General features: G+C 36.8%; 1 protein-coding gene and 1 long non-coding RNA gene across 4 annotated transcripts in view; one reads left to right on the top strand and one right to left on the bottom strand.

The window, feature by feature from the left end:
- Positions 1-295: 295 nt before the first annotated feature.
- LOC143435513 (uncharacterized) lies at positions 296-9,009 on the bottom strand. Its single transcript, XR_013105882.1, has 3 exons — positions 8,820-9,009; positions 3,569-3,609; positions 296-2,293 (listed from the first exon to the last, which is right to left on the bottom strand). It is a non-coding gene; the product is annotated as an uncharacterized LOC143435513 (long non-coding RNA).
- An 86-nt stretch (positions 9,010-9,095) lies between these two features.
- Pcdh11x (protocadherin 11 X-linked) overlaps positions 9,096-18,998 on the top strand; it is a 497,227-nt gene continuing 487,324 nt past the window's right edge. Inside the window, exons 1-3 of one of the 3 annotated variants that reach the window (XM_076919132.1) lie at positions 9,110-9,419; positions 15,303-15,359; positions 16,898-16,931. The gene's annotated coding sequence lies outside the window, so the exon portion shown is untranslated. Of the gene's footprint in view, positions 9,420-15,302; positions 15,360-16,897; positions 16,932-18,998 lie in introns of all 3 variants that reach the window. The other 2 variants (XM_034485675.2, XM_076919133.1) reach the window with 2 other exon arrangements.

The raw sequence follows: 18,998 nt of genomic DNA on the forward strand, positions 1-18,998 counted from the left end.
CAGAAAAATTTTACTTCTTATTATATATTTACTAAAGTTAGAATTCAGAAAGTCTAAGTGACTTAACATACATGTATTTACCATACATCTTGGATCATATAGAAATATATATTATTTTCAGGCTCTGTTGGCTTAAGTAATATATGCCAAGTATACTCCTGTTTCCTTTAGGTCATGTAGTAAAAATATAACCCCCAAAGGAATATATTAAAATTATATCATGTATATCACAGCTTCTAGACAGAAAATACTATACTTTAGTTAAAGACTAGTAACAAAAGAATCCTTTATTACATCACATTTGAATTATCTTTTATTCCATTTCCATGTACAAAGTTTATTCTTCACATCTCCATTTTTTAAAACTCTGATGCGTTTTACATAGCAGCACTCCCAAAAGTAGGATGAATTTTAACAACATGGCATAGCAATGCATTTATAGCAACATGAAATGCAAAGCACATAAGTTGGTCATAATGGGGTTGGCAAGTTTTATTGCTCATGTCTTTACCTAAAATTGCATCTAAGGAGATCAAAGAGTTTAATAGGAGTTTAAGAATAGGGATTGGACACCAATTTGTGTTTCCTTGGCAAAACCTGACACTATACTCTTCTTTCCAGAGTCTACAGTAAGAATATTATTGTGAAGGGAGAGATTTCTTCAAATTTCTTTGTTCTCCTAGCACCTCTATTTCTTCCTATATCAGTCTCTAGAGGAATATCTTCCTATACTATAGTGCTTGTTCAAAAATAGAAAGAAGCATAGGATAAGTTGTTAAAATGATGGTAGTAAAGCTGAAGGAGAAAGGAAATAAGGGAATCTTAAAAGGATATTTGTTATTTGCCTTCCTTTAGAACCCAAGAATTTGTCTAGTTTTTATGTCTTATGCTCTTTCTTTGAGATAGAATCTGAGTTACTAGTTCTTAGATATGACTTGAGACAGAATATCATCTTCTACTTTTTCTTCAAATTTATTAAGAATTAAAAAGAAATCTAAATCAAGTTAATTCCATTAAGATTTTATTGAACATACAACTATTGATTCTTAATAGAGTAAATGTAATGTAAAAATATAATGTATTTGACAATTGTGTTGGTCTACATTATGCATGTGGTCCAAATAGATCTGTAAAATAAAGCAGGTATCATATTTCTGAGAATTTTTTCATTTGTGTTACTTTTAAAATTGGCTGTGCATAAAGACATTTTAATAAAGACTATGATCACATAAAATTAGAAATGAAAATTTAACCTAATATGTATTTTAGTAGCAATTAGTCTTTTATGAAATGATACTTTCCCTTTATATGTGTTCAGTACTTGACTAAAAGTATGTAATTCTTGAAGTTCTTAACTAAGCATGTAGATCCACGTTTAAAAAAAATCTGGAAACCTGACTGAGAGATACCTCAAAGGTGCTACCTACTTTATCTTGTAAATGTGTTTTTAAATTTTTAAAATGTAGCTTTTTCAGATATCTCTTTTCACAGGCATATGATGCTTGAAAGCCTATGTCACTTAATCACTTTATAACTTTGTGATTTAGTACTCTATCATTTTATTTGTGCTTCCTTATTGTTGCTTTTTTTCAAATATTATTACAACTTCACAGTCATCTTTTGGAGACCCTTTTATAATTGATAGAAGGTGTGTGGGTTTTAATTCATTTACATTGCTCAAGTGTTATGAACAGCTTTGAGTAATGTTCTTTATTTTTTATGAAGAACAGCAGACTTATCAACATGTTGATTCCTTTCAGAATCATATACATAATACAAGATCCAAGAAAGTAAAATTAAAATTAAAAAGCTAATTTTTGTGGATAATTTAGTTATCTGTACCCACTCTGCTTAAAATGTGTCTTATCATGAACATAATCCTGAGGTATGTAGAAAGTTCTTTATCAGCACTGAATTCAGGGCTTGAGAAAGGGAATGAGAGATACTAGGCAGTGTACCCACACTGAGAATAGCAAATCCTGATTTAATACTGGATACAAGAATATTCTCACGTCACTGAGGGAGATAAGTGAGATAGTTAATCATGAGTATCAACTTGCTGGGATTTAAGTTCAATAAGGAAATACATTCCAGGCATGTTTAAGAAAGTTTCTAGGTTGAGTTAATGGAGGTGATAAAACATATCCTAAGACCTCATTTCTTTGGGCTGACATTCTGGACTGAATAAACAGGAAACAAAAAGCTGAAGCCCAAGCATTCATTGACCTCTACTTCCTGCCACTGATCGCTCCAAGCTGCCATTGCCTTCCATGCTGTGATTTATTCCTTCAATCTGTGAGGAAAAAGAAAAAGAAAAAGAACTCTTCTTTACTTAAGTTGTTTTTGTCACATATCTTGTTACAGCCATGAGAGAAGTAATTAATTAACTGTCTAACTGTAGAAAATAGACAATTAGGGATAACAGTGACAGTAACTTACTACAAGAAAACTAAACACTAAATCAAAAAGGAGATTGAGGGGAGGGAAGAAGAAAAATTATACTTTTGACCCTAGAATAATCTTCTATGCTCCAAATCCTTTACCTTTACTACCTAACTGATCAAAAAATAACCCCAAGAAGGTTAGCAATGTGTCCAATGTACTTATAATTTTACTGCCTTTTAGATTTACTTGAGAAATAACTATTTATTTAAAAATTCAACACATCTTTTTTTCAACCTGAAAGTAAAGTGCAGCATTCATTTTCACCTTCTGTGAAAAGAAACAAATTGAATACTTAAGACTAGCTGCCTTTTCACAATTGAGAACAGTTAAGATTTTGTAATGAAGAACTAAAAACCATTTAATTTGAAATGAAAAGAAAATCATGTTGAGTATGTATTTTCTAGTCATTTAAACTTATGATATGTGGAGCAGTGCAGTCAATGAAAAACAGCTCAAAATAGCCATCTATTAAATACCTTCATTTGACTAAATCACAGCCATAATTATTCTTAAGGGTATTGTGCTTTTTTATGTTTTACTGTACACACACTAAAATTGTTATCATACATTAGAAAACAAAACAGATTTCACAAGCTACACAAAAATTAAATCTACTTAGCTCATATTCATACCATAGAAATAGAGAAGATCAAAAAGAAAAGAAGACTTGGAATAGTCTGAGAGTATTCTGTAAACTTTGAAAAAAAAATGTGCCCTTTCAACAGATCCAGGATACTGGGTTTTTGTTTTGTTTTGTTTTGCTTTGCTTTTTTTTTTTTTTTTTTTTTTTTTTTTTTTTTTTTGGTGGTAGCAGTGGTGGTAGTGGTATGTGTGTGTGAGAGAGTGAGAGAAAGAGTGTGTGTGTCTGTATGTATGTGTGTGTGTGTGTATGTGTGTGTGTGTATGTGTGAATGTGTGTGTATGTGTGAGTGTGTGTGTTTCTTAAACTTAAAGCATTATGTGATACCCACCTAGCTAAAAAGATAGCTAAGTCAAAATGTGTGCAATATGAAAAATTCACCCCAATATTAAATAAACAAGAAAAATAGAATTCAGTTTTATTCAACAATCAAAATTTCTTGCAGGTTTATTAGTAGTAGTATCAGTATTATTATTATTTTACCTCATGGAACTTCACCTGGATAACATAAGCCAAAGATCCTCCTAAAAAAATAAAGATCAAACCTGTTAGTTAATAATATTCTCTATTTTTACTCTTTAAAGAGACAGTATTTTCCCTTGCTCATATACTGACAGCACAATACAACTAATCGCCACACATTATTTAAAGAGTTTCATTTGATACAGCATGGAAATGTGAGAGTACCACACCATAAACATATTCTTTAGTAGAAAACAGCAAGTACTAGTATTCATGCTTACTCATTCCCTGACCATAATTAGAGTCCTGTGCTTCATCAAAGTTCAGCTCTATAGACAAGGCTGTCATTCCCTGGGTTTCAGAGAAAAAACTAGGCTGCAGCTTTTGTCCACTCCAAGTGTCAAGCTATTCAAGCCTAAAAGGGAAAGAATCTCACATGCCCTGATTACTCACAGTTATTCTACCATTAGTTCATTAAAGAGGTGGTTAAAGTCTTCAGGGATTGTTAAAAAAACCTTTCTTCCTGGAGAAACCCCTTATTGGAATTCCCCCTTTCCCCTGCCCCTTTTGCTTTTAGTATTTAGGAATAGAGAACCAATTCTATGTTTCAAATGTTTTCCACTTAATTGCCCAAGTACTACTGCAAATACCTAATATTGTTTCCATAGTGTGATAGTCCTAGGAGAAAAGGAAAGAGGAAAAGGAAAAAGAAACAAACAGAAAAAGAAAGCAAAACCCTACAAGTTACCTCCAGGAGGGAAAAACTGTTAGGTTCATTTCACAGGTATGTCCCTTTCAAATTCTAATCATTGATAGTGCTAGAGAGGGGGATGGGTTTTAGAAAACTATTTTTCTAAGCTTTCACTAATAGCACCCTCTAGTGTCACCAGTTAAGCTATGCGTATGATTTTCAGCTAAGTATGTGAAAGGGAATAAAAGAAAAAAAAAAAAAAAAAAACTCCAGTTAAAATCATTAACTGCTTGGAGGCAGTAAAAGAAAGCTTTCATTTATCTCCCATATTTAAATTTTATATTTAGTTGTATTCTTGTCTACCTGTACTGCTTTGAGATTTCGATGTGTGTATGGATAAATGATGTAGTAAGAATGTCTGTATTTAAAACATCACTTCTAAACTTTTAAGAGCATTTGTATATAACTTATTATTCTTAAATATTACAGCATCATCCCAGTAGTCCTGTGTATATTGGAGAATGACAACTCTGTAATTTAGTGTCAAGCAGTTCTGAACATACTAGGTATATTATCTTTCTAAAAACTACATACATGTATTGAGTAATGTTATCCTCACATTTTCATGAGTGAACAGAATCTGTTTAGAAGACAACTCCTGTTCCTAAACATATTTTAAAAGTGCAAAAATATAGCTTTAAGACTTTTCTGACGTTACAGTAAAATTACATAAAGCAATTAATTTGAATGATAACTTTATTCAAGCAATTACTCAGAATATGGACATTATATAGTTACATTGGTATGCAATGAGATTGGTATGAGATTTTTCATATATGTATGTGTATGTTCACATCCAAAGAAATCTTCAAAATTTAGCCTGATTTTATTCTCCAAGCATAACTCAAATTGAGAATCACATTTCATGGGCTCAGCAGTCACACGTGGAAAATGATTATCTCACTGCACAATACTTGCCTTGGAGGTTTATTTGTCCACATCAACATAGTTACAAAGTGGCAACGCTGAGACTCCTTGTTTAGTCTAAAACTACCATCCTTTTTTGACTCATTGAGCATCATTGTCTGCTAATACTTGCAATTGTTATTGCTTAAATATTAATCATATAAATATGGGTAATACATTTTACCCTGCCTTATCTACTTTCAAAATAGCCATTATCATTTATTGGCTATTTGTTCACAATGTACAGTACAAGTTGTTTAGTACAACACAAAATGGCTGAAATTTTTTATAAAGCAGCTGTCATGTAAGAGACACAATGTGCTTGTTCTGATTAATCTTCATGGCCAGTGTGTTTTCATTTGCACAATGATCACATGAGAGAGCAAATCACAGCAGATTACTTGATAAACAGTGTTTTAATATAAGAGAAATTGAAGTAAAAGAAACTGATTATCCTTGTTCATCTTATATAAAAAATGATTTTGGCAGAATGAGTAACAAATGCAGCAACAGGCAGCACCAATAATGGTCTTTTGCTAGGAGAATATGTCTGCCCAATCTTTCTTCATATTAACAGATTTTTTCACAGTATTCAATTCTCCTAAATCTGAGAAATATCTTTACTCATTGAAATTTTTAAAAAATCTTATCATTTATGTAATTATATAATACTTTATGGTGAAACTTACAAGAGTAATCATATTTCCATACTTACAAGATATATATTATCATACTTGTACTTTTATATGCATAGTGGAATCATCGTTCAGGCTCCTAAATGGAACACTGAAGAAAATGCAGTAAATATCACAGTTGCTCCATATCATTTTTTTGTAACAACACATTGGCATAGTGTCCTTTTGACTTTTGAAGGCTTTGTTAATTGTAATATTTCTTATGCGATTTACGTTTTAAAAAGCTACAACCACACAATCTGAAATCTTATGTGAATGGAGAACAAACAATATTATAAACAGTGCAGGCTTTGGTTTTTCAACTCTAGATTTTATAGCTATAACACCTTAGGCATTTTTATGTATTCTTATTTCCTTACTTGAGAAGCTAATAATATCTACCGCGAGAAGTAGTTTTTTGAGGATTAATAGGGCTATTTAATAATGCAGACAGTCCATAAATTCATTTAGTCATAGAGGGTCCTTCTCTCTGCAGGAAATGCAAGGTTCTTATCAGTTCTTTCAGAGTTAGAATTCAGTCTGCTTTTGCCAGGTGTCCTGGCTTCTGCCTAATTCATTGCTCACTGGTGCCACCATCAGTCAGAATACAGGCAAGAGAAAATTGGAGAAATTTCTTTTATTACTTTCAGATGTGGATTTCTGTCAGTCCTTTCAACAAACTGATTTCTTTTTCCTCAGAGAATTTTCAGGGTTATTTATTTCAACTTGTAGAGTCTCCTTGGACTATGACGAATGCTTCTACCCCACAGAGATAGTCTTTTAGACTATATACATAAAATAAAATATTGCACTCTATTCTACAGAAGAATCCATACTAACTATTCAGCATTAATTTGGCTGAATGCTTAATCCATTCTGAACATAATGCCAGAAAGTAAACTTAATGTATAAATCCTTATACAAATTACCTGTGTTTTATGAACATCGGTTCAGGAATTATAGGACAGACTTAATACTATTAACAACATAATTCTGTCATGATGACAGCTTTAATAAGAGCTAATGACTATTTCTCTCCGTTTACATCAAATTGAGATGAAATCTTAAGAAAGTAATTGATTGATATCTACTACAGGTGGTATGGAGAATAATTTGTGCTTTGAAAGTATCCCTGTGACATAGCTTTGACGAACTATTTTAGATCAATCAGTGATTTTATTTTCATTGAGTCACTGCCATCCCCTATGATAGTGTCACCGAACAGTGCAATATCTAAGAGTCAGACCAGTAACTATTTGACAGCATCTGATTTCATCTCCTACACATTTCCTTGCTCCGACAAAGAGAGCAGAGCACGGCTAGATACTATGAATAATGAAGTCAGAGATACAACAGGAATAAAATGTAATGCTAAAGTGTCTCCCTGGACCCACATAAGAAAATACTTCCTTGTGTTTTATTTCACGCAGACTGCACTGAACTGCCGTGTTGAGGTTTCTTTCCACAGTGGTTTTAGGTATAAGAAATAAATACAAAAGAAATGAGAAATTTGTAAAGCAAGATTTTAAGTTAAAGTTAAAAACTAAAATTGGATATTGGAAGAGGGTTAAGAAAATAGAGTTGGGTTTAGTGGAGCAAGGATTCATAAAAATTTGCCCTCAAAGGAACTTTCTGTAAAAAATGCTGTTTGAGAAAATAAACCAACAGTAACTCGAAGACTATTTTCCTTTTCATACTCTGTTCCTTTGTAGATGCAACTTCTTACTTTATTTCCCCATCAGTAAACAAGATTAAAATCAAATTTACATCAAATTGAGATGGAAATCTTAAGTAGTAACAGAATACGTAGTAGATTTTAGTGCTTGAAAGCAGTGTACTTTTTTTTGTTTCATTTCAGAAAAAAAAAGCAAAACCAAAAACCAAAAACTAAAACCAAAACCAAAACTCAGCTTTCCTTTTCAAGACTAAGCTGAAGAAGCAGAAATCTGTTTTTCTACCCATTAAGAAAAGAAGGTGGATTATTTTCTAAAATGCACATATTTTGTACAGACTAATTTAGACAATTCACCTGTCTTATTTTCTGGCCTCTAAGTAAATATAAGGACTTTCTCTTTGAAATTAGAACTAGAGAGGTTTGGGTGTTGTTATTTGGTTTTGAGCCTATTCTATAGGTAGGGAATTAACTTCTGCTTCTTGGTATTCATGACTTATCTGAGCCATGCACCTGACACAATGACCCTTGCTGCTTTAGTGCTCTCCAGAGACCTGACACCCTATGCCAGGCAGGCTTCACCAACTGAGCTGCCAAGCTTATTGGCAAGCATTAGGCTTGCAGTTCCAGATTGAGCTTTTCCTTGTCTGGTATCCTTTCCTGCTTTCAAACCGCATTGTTCACATAGTGACACCACCCCTCCCCCTCAAAGGGTCACAGACATGAACTGTTTAATGATACCCTTAGTTTTTCTCTCGGATAGCCAAATGCTGTGTTTCCTCTGCAGACACTCTCAGTTCACCCTACCCCACACAGGAGAATGTGCGTGGACAGGCGGCCAAGGTTTCTGAGACTGCTCACAATTGGGTATGATATATTCAGAAACAAGCACTTGGCTCAAATTGCGGTTCTCCCGGCTCTTGCCCCTAGTTCCCCTAGTGTGCCCTAAGTATCCTTTGTATGAGAAAATGGTGTTGCTTGTTGTTGTTTCTCTAGCTGGAGTCAGCGGAGCCTAAGGAATCTCGAAAAAAAACCACACATACCAAGAAAAATCAAACTTCTGGAAGATGATGTAAACCAGTGAAACTTAAAGAGGAGAACTAAAGTGCAAGGACGGGGGGGCGGGGGAGAGCACCCGGGGGAGGAATGCTTGCCCCGCTTATTTTGCTCAGTGTGTTCCCCTAAGCATCCAGTCCCATAAAGGAGCGTGCAGGCAGAGCGCATTCTGCCTCCTTCTCTGGGCCACAAGACGTAACTTCCCAAGCTTACCTCAATCTCGCCCCCGCACCGCTCCTGGGGTTCTTCGTCCTCTGGGAGAGGCCGCCTCCTGATCTGGAGTGGGATGAGGGGTGCAGGGAGTGGGGACAAAAGGGGGGAACCCATCAGTTGGTGCTGCGCCATCCCCTCCCAGCAGGCGGCTAGGGCACTCGTTCACTCCTTTTCCCCCCGCCTTCCACTCGCTCACCCCCCTTCTGTCCCCCTTCCCCCTCCAGTCTAGTCCCTCCCCCTCGCCATTGAAAAGGGCTGGCTTGGCAGTGGCTCCTTGCAGTCGACGAACTGTCAGGGCGGGAGTAGCTGTGAGCCAGAGCAGCCAGCAGCGGCCCGCGCAGCAAAGCGGAAAGCCAGGCTACCAGAGTGCAAGGAGTCGCAGTGGCAGAAGCTACTCAGGCGACACAGGCAGCCCAGCTAGCCCGGGCCGCCCGAGGAGCCTCACAACCAGCCTCCACGACAAACAACTGCTCCGCGGACTGCGAGCTGTGGCGGTAGATCCCGCTACAGCAATCGCAGTCTCTGTGGAGCGGGCGGAAGCCTTTTTTTCTCCTTTTTCGTCCCCCTCTTCATTCTACTCAAGAGGAGTCTAAACAGTAGGTAAGTATAGGGTTCGGTTCTGGAGTCAGAGCCGCTGAGGCTGGGGACTCATGGCATGTCCTGCGCTTAGGACGCGGTGACTGCCTGCGCCTGGGATCTGGACAGTTGACCACAGCATGCTTTTAGAGACCCTACTGGTGCCCTCCCTTCTGGGTTCTCTTCCCTAGAGGTAAAGAAAAGAGCAAATCACGGAGATGGGCTTCCAAAGAAAATCTTTTGGTACTGCCTCCACTCGGTTTGGTTACTTTGCTAAAACTCTCACTTTTGTCAGAAAAGTGTCCGCGCATAAATTTCTCCTGCATGGGTTGTGCAAAAAGGTCTTTCACTGTAATTGATTCTGCCAGCTTCAGCGAAGCTGAATGAAACTCTGATCTGGGAAAGTGCGAGGATGCAGAGTTGACGCCCCAGACCATTAGGGGAGATTCCTGGAGCGAGCCCAGTTGAGGAGCAGTGCCCCAGCAGTGAATCCGCCTTGGATCCTGGAAGCAGGCCCAGCTGCGCTCCTCTCGGGGGTCTCCGATTTGAGTCCAGGTTTGTTATCGCAACCCCTGAGGGGAGCGACCCTTGCCGCAGGGCTTCGGAAACTGTGCGCACAGCAGGGCGCCCAGCGTCCATTGGATTAGTCCTTCTGGTACAAAACCTTTCCTGCCTGCCCTGGGACCTAGTGGATGTGGAGATGGTAGGTGTGGGAAATTCTGTCCCCTTTTTATAGATGCAACTTCGTATAAACCAACAGCTGAAATTCAGTGTTCTTTTCTCATTGACGAGGAAATAAAGACTTATAAAGTCAAGCCCAAGATAAAAGAGTTCATTTTTTCTCTGGAGAAATGTCTTGGAATTCCTTAGGCAAAAGAACACCCACCTATGTCATAGATACATGGCATTTTTTCAAGAGAGACCCAAAAAGCAGTTCCCTCCACAAAGGAAGGATCTTCCTAGAGAATGTACAAAACGGCCCACTTTCCCAAAAATGTCTCTTGCTAAGAGCCTCGTTGGAAAAGGTGACTTTAAAAAGCGACCACATAGCTTTAGAGACTTTGGAAAAGCGCAGCGACAGTGTCTCCGTTTGGAGACACTTCTCTGTGAGTGTGGAGTCACAAAGCGACTAGTCCCTGGGGTGTTAATGTCCCAGAGTGCGCGGCAAGATCCCTTTCCGTGTCTCCCCCAAGGAAAGACTTTTTAGGGATTGAGTGAAGATGGCCCCTTTGCTGTCTGTGATTTATTCCAGGCTCCACTAGGTTAGCCGCCTTTGCGGCTTGGGGTGCGGGGCACTGGGATGCGCGCGTGGAGTGTGTGAGCGCGCGCCTCCAGGCGGGCACTTGCCTCTGCGAGCGGGGTGTCCTTCCAAAATGTCTCAGGGGGGCTGGGAGTCCAAACTTGCGCCATTGCGGCACCCACTAACAAAGTAAATCAGGGAGAGAAGAGGGTCTCGGACAAAAGAAAAGAAATGATAACGAAAATTAATGGGTAACAGCAACAAACAATGAAAACAAAACCATAACGCTGTTCTTTCCCTTACTATGAGGAAACTTTCCAAAGGCAGATTTATACCAGCCTGGGGGGTGTTTCTGCACAATAAACCCAGTGTGAAAAATGTGTTTGAGAATCTAGGCCATGGGCAACAGGGCTAAAAAAACAGAAGAGTGATGCGGACAGAGGACCCCTGTGTGTAGTCCTAGCTCTGCACCATCGAACAACCTGAGGAGCAAGGGGATAATTCTGAACACTTAGCATAGCACAACGTCAAAAAAAAAAAAAAAAAGGTGAAGACTTTAGGTGACTTAAAGCAAATGTTTTGTCACCCCTTAAAAAAGTGGGAGGGGGAAGAAAAACATAAGAGAAAAGAAAAGAAAAGAAAGAAAGAAAGAAAGAAAGAAAGAAAGAAAGAAAAGAAAGAAAATGGAGTTAAACAAGTGTGACTCAAGACTGAATGAAGGAATGGAGGGTGTGCTGGTTAGCGCCTCTGCAACTTTAGAAGATCTGCACTTTTAATCATGTTTGAAACTAATTCTCAAATTCTCACGGCCAAGCCTGTAGCCTCAGGGCTGTCTTTGCCTACCTTTTTGGGCTGGGGGAGGGGGCTTTTGAAAGGCGGTGAAAGTAACTGATAGTACATATCCGTGTTTCACCTTTCTTGTCTTTGGTTCAGCCGAGGCAGAACTGACAGTGTGCAGGCGGTTTTGAGAAAGAACCAGGAGACGAAGGAGCCAAGGTCTAAATCTACCTTTCTCCTGCTGCTAAATTAAGAACTGCCGCGCCCAGCTCAGTCCCGGCGCCACCGCCAGGGCGCTGAGTTTGCCAAGCGGCTCGCTAGAATCTCAGCGAGCACAAGGAATGCAGTTCGTGCTGGGGTCCTCCTCATCCGGGCCGCCCCTCCTTCCCTGGCAATGATGTCAGCTGCAGTGAGGGTCGGCGGGCCGGCAGGAGGGCGAGCGACTAGTGCGGGTCGGGAGCGGAAGCAGGCCAACCTGAGGGGCGCGCTCCCGGTGCGCAGCCGCCCTGCGTCCTTAGGCTCCCTTCCTGCGCAGCTGACCCCCACCCCCCGCACCTCCCAGTGGCACCCTGATCCTCTAAGGCACATCAAGGTGCCGCCTGGCCACTGAGCTTTTGGAACTTGGCCTTCAGAGCCCTGTATGCGTGCGTGTGTGCGTGTGGGTGAGTGTGTGTGTGTTGCCCTCCTTTCAGCCTGGCTCTGTTCTTCCCAGTTTCCAACCCTTACCTTTTTATTCACACTGAATTAAATTGTCCAGTGTTAAGGTACCAGGGTTGAAATCTCTGCGTGTCTAGCCCCACCCACCGCCTCCACTCTAGGCTGGGTGATTAGTAAAGATGTAAAAATCACAGAATCGTTACTCCCACCTCCCATCCCCCACCTGCCCGTCTCTGCCTGCAACCTAAGAAAGCAAGTTCTTGGAGGTGATGCTGGTGTGTGTGTGGGGGGTGGGGGGTTGTCCTTTTCTCCAGGAGATGGGGTGGAGAGGGAAGGGGACAAAGGTGAATGCTCTGGATGGGGAGTCCCTTGTATGAAACATACAAGTCTGGAAATAGGAAGTCAAACACTGAGCGGTTGCTGGCTCTGTTGCAGCAGGCACGGTGCCGCGGTGCTTTTATTCCAAGGCTACGGAGTCACTTCTGTAGACCAATGCGCCAAATTGGGAAGATTCCTGAATAGACTTTTTTTTTTTTTTTTTTTTTTTTTCTAGACAGATGCCCACTGTAGCTTCCCTTTATAACATGCTCCACTCCTTTTGAGGAACAACACCCCACTTTCCTGAAAGCAAAACGAATCCCTTTTCTCACCGAGTGTGAACAATTTATTCTTTAGCTCCAAGAGAAGGATCCTAGTGAGCAGTTGGAGAAGGTTGTACAGGGCAAGAGGAAAGAGACAGGAGCTGGGCATGTAGACAGCAACTGAAGCCCTCAGCTGTCACATTCTTGAGGAAATTAGATTCGAGGGGATCACAACAAATTGCTTAGCTGCTGCATTTCCTTTGAAGGCAGAGGGAAATTGCACAGTAGCTTCCGTTTTGTAAATGTGGGTTTTCTATGCTCCCCTTTCTTCCCTTCCCTTTGACACAAAGCGTACTTTACATGATATATCACTCCTGCAAACTTAAGAGCTGCTGTGCATTTGAAATGCAGGAAGAAGGGAACTCAGATCAAGCATAAAACCACATTCATTTTCTAGGGTTCAATCATTTGCTAAGGACCCACCCTCCCTTTATCACCCAAGTGCTGTTCTGATGGATGTCCTTAATGTTGGGTTTCTGCAGCTGGAAGGCCTAGCTGAGAAGACTGCAGGTTTCATATTATCACTTCTCTTGGTATTCAAAAACTTTTTTGCAAGATAGAAATTTCTGATAAGCTTCATGATTTTTGTTGGCATGAAGAAATCTGGTAAGGGATTTTAAAAGCAGAAAATTGTCCGCTTTTTTTTTTTCCTCTATAAGACCAGTCCACAATAGCTTTTGGACAAGATTTATAAGATTCTTGGGGAGCACAGGAAGGTGTACAGACACGGAGACTGTATACAAGCCACTGACTTTGAACTATACTCAGGAAATATGTATGGTTGCCACGTTTTCTATTAATGGAAAAGGGGATGAAGATGTGAAAGCTAACTCCCTCCAATAATCTTGGTTTACATATTTTGAAAGGAGGTGTCATCACCAAAGAATCCACAAACATGAATTAGTTAACTATTGTACCAAAGTGCCAGACTCTAAAAATCAAAAGAGATTATGAAAAATTTGGCATAGGCCTATTTAAGCTAGGAAACTCTCATAAAATCAGGATACGGTGTGATGAATACTCTAATTGTTTGTATATGGAATATATGTTTTGCTAAGAGGTTGGGAGGTTCATAAGAAAAAAAAAGATGTATTTTTGACTGTAAAAATAACCATACCTAGTCACTGGGAGCTAACAAGCAGACATGGATGGTTATACAGAACAAAGTAGTATAAAGAAAGGATGGTGGCAAGAATTTGTGGCTTACTGTGGAGTTAACAAGTAGGTGTCATTTGTGGATTTGTGGATTTGTGGATCACCTTTGAGGATTTATCAGGAAAAGATACTTATAATAAAGAGCAAATACCTTTCAGTGAGTGGTTTATGAAATGTGCTTTAAAAACTATATTAAATAATTTTATAAACTGCAATAGAGAAAGGGGACTAATAGAGAATCTATTCTAACAGCTAGAGCACAAAGCATAAGAAGAAGGCTTAAAACCAATCAGTAAAACTTAGAAAAGAATGCTACTGTGGAGAAAAAGTTTCTCTTTTATTACCTGTGTACTTATATCATTTTACTAATCATGCTTCCGTGTCCTAATATTGTATCTTCTAACAAAACATGGTGAAACATCTTTAAGACCTTTTGTTCTAGACATCAGCGTGTTTTTTACCCATTTAAAAGCACAGGTTTTCCCACTACACTCATTTTTCACACACATTCTTTAATCCTCTCATCACCCTACATCATTTCTTCTTCTATTCCTTACTCCAGTTCCCTCTGTAATGCCAGGTTTAGACTTGTTAAATATTGTTTCCTCCCTTTAGGCACTAGCAAGCAATGGTACCTTGTTTTACTTTTCACTTTTCCCTCACTGCTGTATTTCTGGATTAAAAAAAATCTCCATTTTCAAAAAACTATCCTACTACCCATTAGGTACCTTAGCCTCACCGATGATTATGAAGGAGCTTTACGTAATTAAATAAATAAATAAAGCAATATCTGCTTCAAAATTGTTTACAAATTTGTAAAATTTACTGCACCAAGAAGGCTTAATGTTGTTTTTGTGTCTTTTGCTGCTTTAATTTCAAACAGAATTTTTAGCAGAACTCCTCTGATTTATTTTATTTTTATTATGTCTGCACATGCTTGTTTTTTGTTGGTTGCATTTAGGGAATTTAAAAATTGTGCATTGGGGAGTATTCCAACTTTATGTAATTGTTCACTACACATTCTTTACCCAGTTGCTTTGCATTCTATCCTTTTGGCCTGTCCTCTTCTCACGAGCCACTCCTTTTATTGGTTTTAGTAACAATCTTTTTATTTCCTGCTCCTCTGCAAGATTCTAGACAAGATTTTAAAGCTTTTGCTAATTTGTGGTTCTACCAACATATTTACGTACCATATATTATTGATATGTGTGAAGAAAAGTAAGTGATTCTCATGTTACTCTACATTTTATAAATTTGGCTCAATATTGTTGGGAATTAAAAGTGAAGAAAAAATTATGCTATACAATCTTTATTTTATTTTTATCAAAGACATTTGAATTTCATCTTGGGAAAAACAAAATATATAATACCTTCATTTGTTTATACTCATTAATTTTATATTATAACATTCTGAATTACTTGTCATTGTCTGAGCAGAGTTTTGTTATCTGAAGACTTTATTGATCATTCAATGTCCAGAATGAAGAAAAATAGGTAAGATTCCTTGACATAATAGATTTCCTTATGATATTTAAACTGATCATACTTGAAAATGGTGTGATTATTTGGCTGAAGTTAATCATAAAAGGCATATCTAAAAATACAGTTTAAAAAAGCAAAAATCTATCTGATTTATATGACATGTTACTTTAAGATTTATATGCTGTGCATCATCAATGATAAAACACAGACTTATCAATAGAGGAAAACTAGTTTAGTTGAAATTGTCTTAGAGATTTAGTTTCATACATATAATGATTGCATTTCTATTGAGAGCCAAATAAAAGTGAAAACATGGGCCTTTTCAATTATGGATTAGAATTAAAAGAATCATTTTTCAAAATCATAAATGCTTCTGTTATTGTTTACAGTACTCTGAAAATCATGAATTATTCAAGAATTCAAAAGGATATTTGAAATGCTGTAAATATTGATAAGTAGTTTTTTAAACTAAAAATGACAATGATTATAGTTTCACTTCCAGAAAAAATATGAAAGAATTGTTTATCCACATAATCCATTCATCTAGAATGTTGCATAATAAAAGAGCAAAGTAAAAAGAATAAAAAGATCCTAGAATCAGATTTTTCTTATTCAATTTAAATTGTTTGATAATTTAAAATTTCTTGACAATACACTGTGATTAGAATACAAACTGAAATTTTAAATTGGTTTGCAGTTCATTTGCTAAAATCATATAAAATGAAAGTCAAGTACTACTTGCTTCCACAAATTGATTCATTCTTTTTAACATCTTCAATATGTACAGATATCTTTAAATTTATATTATTTTAATGTCATTATTAATTCTAGTACCACACAAACAGAATAGAAAGTGGAAGGCATGGCTATTCCCATTTTTCCTGTCTGAAGGTCAGGCAGGTGAAATTAGTTAAAGCTATCTAGTCAGTAAAAGATAAAAGAATTGCTAGTTTTCGGTCTTTAAGCCACACTTTTCCTGGGATTCTGCCTTGCCTGTCCTGTTTCTCTGAGTTTATTTTATTCAAGTTCTGAATGTAAAAACAAGCCAAAGAGAAATTAAATTAGAAAAAAATAAAAAATCAAATATGAGTACCTTTGTGTGTATTAAAACAAATTTGTTACTTGGATGCTTACATTTTATTTTCATTCCATTTAGTGTCTTTATGTATTGATCTTGTGAAAAGTATCTCATAAAATAGTAGGACTATTGACGAGATAATAGTACACATTCCACACACTTAAAACATTCCCTTCATTTTATTTATAGGGAGAATTCAAATTATGATCTATCATAATACCACTCGTTTACATTTGAGTCCATTTAATGTAGTAAATGTTTAGTGCTACATCTTAATTCACAATATTTGTAAGACATCTGTATGTTTCTATGTGATTTATTTTAGGGTGAAGTTGTCAATGATTTTTAAGTAGTATTTTTCTTTAGACAAGCCATCTTTGAAGCACACGAGTATTAATCATATGTAGGTTTGTATCATAGCAAACAAAAGACATTAAACTTCTAATATGCAAACACATTGTTTTGTCTTCAGGGTTACAAACATTTTCCTCTGGATTTTTGACCTGGTAAGTGAGAGCAGGGATTTATTTAAATTATGTGAACATCAGGTATTTTATAATTTATTAGTGTATACAGGTTAGCCTTGAGCAAATAACTTCAGCTCCCTGTACTAGTTTCCTCAAATGGAAAATGAAGGAGCTGTAAATTACTTCAAGGCCCTTTGCAATGAAAAAGAAAAAAAAAGTCTTGTGATGGTTCACAAAAGGCAGCATATACAATATTTATCCTTGTCTTCTGGCTTGTAGGCATGATTACCTTCAGTGCTTCAAGTCTTTAACCACTGATAACGAAAGTGCTGTGGCTTATTCAGCATTGTAATGCATTGTATGTAAGAGTTGAACTGGATTGTGACAGATGGCCCTTAGATTTAAGAAACTAATGGTATTAAGAAGGTTACATATTGACAGGTCAGGAGCAATTAACATCTGCAAAATGTAATGAATCCTTAAGTTAAAATGAATTCAACAATATTTGTTTAATGTCACTCTTTACATTATAGAACACTAAGTCTAGGACATGTCTCAAACCTTCTGGAAATGTCAAAGACCAAAATTATTGATTCCAAAACCTTTAGCTCACAAATATGGAATGAATTCTCTAGGCATTCAATAAAAAATACTGCAGGATAGATTGATAAATACATTTTTTTTTTTTTACTTTCCAGTGTACTTAGAATTTTAAAACACTTTTGTGTACAACTTTTTAATTACATTTTCTCAAGTACAAGTATATAGATTTGCTATATTATCAGAACTTAAATATGTAGCTTTACTAACTAGGCAATTTCCTCTTCTGACTTAGATCTGTGTTTAAAATTTCTTTTAAATTGAGGCTGTTAATTGCTCTTGCATCGCATGTATTATGTTATAAAATACACTAAATAATGTCCTGATATTGAGAAAAAGTAAATAAAATATCAACACATTAAAATATACATTTTTTTCAAAAAAGTGACTAGAAATGTTCATTTGCTACAGATAGCTAAAATATACAAGTTCCTGTAATGTTTATTTTTATCAGTGCATATTTACCATGAACACTTAAATGTACTTTTCTGTGAAAGTCCAAATATAACTTTGGAAATATTTTGAGTGTTGATTTTCTAAAATTTAACCATTCAGTGTGTCAAAGTGTTTGCTGAGTGTTAGAGAGTATCACTAAAGAGTGCCAGGCAAAAAAGTAGGCAGGCAAAATATTTCAAATCAAAATTTTCTTTTTCTTCTCTGAATAATTGTGTACAGCTATATTTTTTGGAGGAATTAGGAAATCAAATGGAGATAAAAGAACAAACCGAGTGTTAGGTGATGGGGCTTAGATTTTAGTCTAGTGCAAAATATGCAATCTTTTTAAAACTACTAGTGTGGAGTTTCTCTCATTTCAAATATATGTTTAGAATACCTTAAATTTTATGATTGTAGTTTACTAGGTTAAAACAGTTTCCAAAACATTTAAAGAAAAGCCAAGTAAGTAGTACACACACACACACACACACACACACACACACACACACACACACACGAAAAATATACTATATATACAAGCAATATAAAAATATTTAATCAAGCTGCATCCCTATTGTTTATCTTTTTAGATCAGAAAATAATATGTTTAGTTTAACTCTGGTTTCTCCTGCATCCTTGCTTTCATTTAGGCCCAGTTCATAGACTTCTGCTAGCTTGAAATTTTTCATAGCCAATGAACTTAGTCCAACAATTACTAAATACACTAGTCATACTGTCCATTTAATAGTGAAGGAATGGTAAGAAGAACTATTTATGGGACAGATCACAAATCAATTGAACATTACACACTATGGAAATCCCTCACAATTAGGTTCAAAGGTTGAAAACAAAAATGAATGTGGGGTTAATGCTCCATAAAATGTATAGCTGGGTAGCTGTAACAGCATCGAAGTACTTTAAAATAGAGCCAGTAGACAACTTGTAATCAATCAAGATCACTGCTAATGACCTGTTATTTTAAACTCTGGTTTCTAGGAAGGTATATTTTATTTCTGTACTCCTCAAGTTTTAATGTTCAGACCTATTACCTAGAAATCTTGTTAAGATGCA

The sequence above is a fragment of the Arvicanthis niloticus genome, chromosome X, assembly GCF_011762505.2.
Source record: "Arvicanthis niloticus isolate mArvNil1 chromosome X, mArvNil1.pat.X, whole genome shotgun sequence".
Classification (NCBI taxonomy): Eukaryota; Metazoa; Chordata; class Mammalia; order Rodentia; family Muridae; genus Arvicanthis; species Arvicanthis niloticus.